A 3,256-nucleotide genomic window follows, 5' to 3' on the forward strand; every position below is an offset into this window, starting at 1 on the left:
TATGTTCATAATATTTGTTCCCGCTAATCAAAATCCAGCAAGCACATGCACTTGTGTTGACATCCAAAAATATATTCACTACTTCACCACATATTGTATCAAACTGAAAAGAAAGACAACATTTTTAACACTAACATAATACTAAGCATTGATATTTAAATCACATTAACATAATAGTAAGCATTGATATTCCAATGACGAAATTACTACTCCGTATTATGTAATATTTAAGCATAAAATAAACCCACTAAATGTCGAACCTGCATTAGGATTGAGGCCGACATTAAGAGATACGTATAGGACTTGGTGGTATAGGAAGAAAAAGAACACGCCCAGTGGGACTCGAACCCACAATCGCTTGATTAGAAGTCAAGCGCCTTATCCATTAGGCCATGGGCGCTTGTTGTTTTGAATTAACAATTAATATATAAATACAAACGTTTAAACTACTCTGATATAAAACAGTCAAATATTGTTTCATTATTATTATTATTATTATTATTATTATTATTATTATTATTATTATTTTTTTTTTTTTTTAAAGGAGTCTAAATTCAAACAAACAAAGATCTATTGTTTTTTTTTTTTTTTTTTATAATATTGTGAAACATCGTCACACACAATTTTTTGAAATAAATCCCAAATTCTCAATAAGACTTGCATACATTTCATATAAACAATTACATGCAGCAAAGAGAATTAGTATAAAGTTGAAATCAAAAAATGTAAATGACATAGTAATAGGAAAATGTAGAGTTTTAGGTTACTCAATGTGAACATTTAAAAATTGTGTATTCAATTGAATAGGTCAGAGTATCAATCTCATTCTTAATACATTTATATGCGTTATATTTATAAGGTGGTATGACATTTAACTATTATAAGAGATTAATATGATGAAGATGTATGCCCAAAGTGAGGATGCATTAGGCATACCAACCTTATGAAGAGTACTCAAAAGTTATAAGATTTTTTGTCATAGTTGATGCAGATTCAAGTTGATATATATTTTATAATCAAGTGAAAGATTGTTATACTCTATTAACCTCAACAAATAAATTATATTCATAAGTATTTGTCAAATGGCTAATACTTTTTGGGATAAGGGTCAAATAGGCCCTCAAACTATACTCAAAACAGCAATTAGGCCCTTAATCTATAAAAAGCTCCAATTGAACCCTTCAACTTGTTCAATTAGTGCAATTCAATCAATTTGCCTGTAAGCTTCAAGTCAATGCTGACATAAGCAACCATGTGGATTAAAAAAAAAAAAAAAACCTAAATAACCTACGTGTATGCCAACAAAGAAATAACATTTTATTTTAGTTATAAAACAAAAACAAAATAACTATAATTATAAATAAAACCCTAATCTGTACTAAACCCCAAATCCCAAATGAATTTCACCCCCTCTGTACGTACATTTCATCTCACGACACCATTTTCGACTCTAAGAATTCTGCTAGTGGACGCCGATCACACCAAAAGCCTTGTTCATATTCACGACACCATTTTCGACATCATTAACGACTTCAAAAGCTATATTGGAAGGCACCATTAACGACTCTAAAAGCTCGGTTGGTAGAGTTACTGAGTACTCCAAAAGCTCTGTTGGTAGACACCATTGACGACGACGGAAGAAGAGGGTGATAAAGGAGGTGCTCAGAAATCTCATACAACATTGGCGTAGGTAATTAATATGCTGACTCAATCAATTTTTTGTCTGGCAGTGATTTTTTTTTTCTACTTTTACCAATGTTGGATGGCTTTCTAATATGGGTCCCCACCTTGTAGTCAATAATGGAGACATTTTGGATTATTGTGGTCCTCGAATACATTTATAATTATTATACATAGTTGTTAGTATAATTTAACCAAATTTATTGTATGTTGTCAGTAGCTTTTTCTTTTATGTTGGTACTATAGCTTGTTTATTGTGGGGTATAGATTGTGTAAAAAATGTATAGTTTTGCCTTTGTTTTAAACTTTACTGATTTCAGTGTGAGGGTTCATAGTTTTCTTAAATGTTTCTTTGTTGTTACGTTGTTTTTGTTGTAGAATGCATTTGGAAGCAGAATTAAGAGTACATCATGGGGGGCATTTTATGAACTCTCCCGTAGTGAAATACATAAATGGAAGGGTGGAAAAGGTGAAAATTGACCCTGATTTAATATCATATTATCACCTATTGAATTATATTACAGTTGAGAGGTATGGTAAAATAGAATCTTTGTCTTTTAAATTGCCCCATGAGGATATGAAGAAACTACAATTGTTGAATAATGATGCTAGTACACTTCTGCTAATTAACTTGGCTCGTAAATGGGGTAAAGTTGACATCTTTGTTGAGCATGTGGTTGATGATGCAGAAATAGTTTCAAATTTAGTTTTACCAATGGTAGAGCAAAGTGTTGTGCATGCCCAATCGGAATTTGAATTAGATGGGGGTGTGATTACTCAACCAACATGTAGTTCACATGCTCAAGTTGATGATTTAGTAGATGAACTACAAGATGAAGGTGATGAAGATGGTGTTAGTGGTGATAGTTCAAAAAGGGTTGATGACGATGAAGAAGAGGGATTAGTTGGTGAGGATTACAACTTTGTTGATGTTGTTAGTGCATATGATGTTGAGTGGACTAGAGTTGAGGCTGAAAGTGAAGATGTAGGAAAGGGTGAGAATGAGCAAGTACAAAGTGATTATTATGACTCCGATGACCCCCCGAGTTATCAGTCTGAAAAAGATTATGTAGATGTATCATTTGAGCAATCCAACAAGGCAAAGAGTAGATTCAAACATCCTTCTTACAATCCTAATGTTGAGATAGATGAACTAGAATTGGGTACCTTGTATGATGATGCAAAACAATTCAAGAAAGCCATGATTAATTATGCAGTTTATTCAAAGAGGGATATTCACTTTGTGCACAATGAGCCCAAGTGAGTAACTGTACAGTGTGTAAAATCTTGTCCATTTCATTGTCATGGTTCGTGGGAAGAAAGGTTCATGTGTTTTCAGCTGAAAACACTTGAACCTGAGCATAGATGCAATCAAAAATATACACTGGGAATTGTAAGCCAAAAGTGGATTGAAGATAGGTATGAGGACAAGATAAGAGATGATCTTACCATTGGACATATGGAACTAAAAAAACATATTCAATCAGAATTGAAACTTAATGTGAGCATTAGCATGGTGAGAAGAGCAGTCAGAGCTATAGTGAAGAACATTAATGCTGGGTTTGAGGATCAATTT

General features: G+C 32.8%; 1 non-coding gene across 1 annotated transcript; it reads right to left on the reverse strand.

Annotated features, from left to right (window-relative positions):
• Positions 1 to 327: 327 nt before the first annotated feature.
• On the reverse strand, positions 328 to 400 carry TRNAR-UCU. The gene has a single exon. It is a non-coding gene; the product is annotated as a tRNA-Arg (tRNA).
• Positions 401 to 3,256: the final 2,856 nt, after the last annotated feature.

This window comes from Ipomoea nil, unplaced genomic scaffold (assembly GCF_001879475.1).
Source record: "Ipomoea nil cultivar Tokyo-kokei standard unplaced genomic scaffold, Asagao_1.1 scaffold0268, whole genome shotgun sequence".
Classification (NCBI taxonomy): domain Eukaryota; kingdom Viridiplantae; phylum Streptophyta; class Magnoliopsida; order Solanales; family Convolvulaceae; genus Ipomoea; species Ipomoea nil.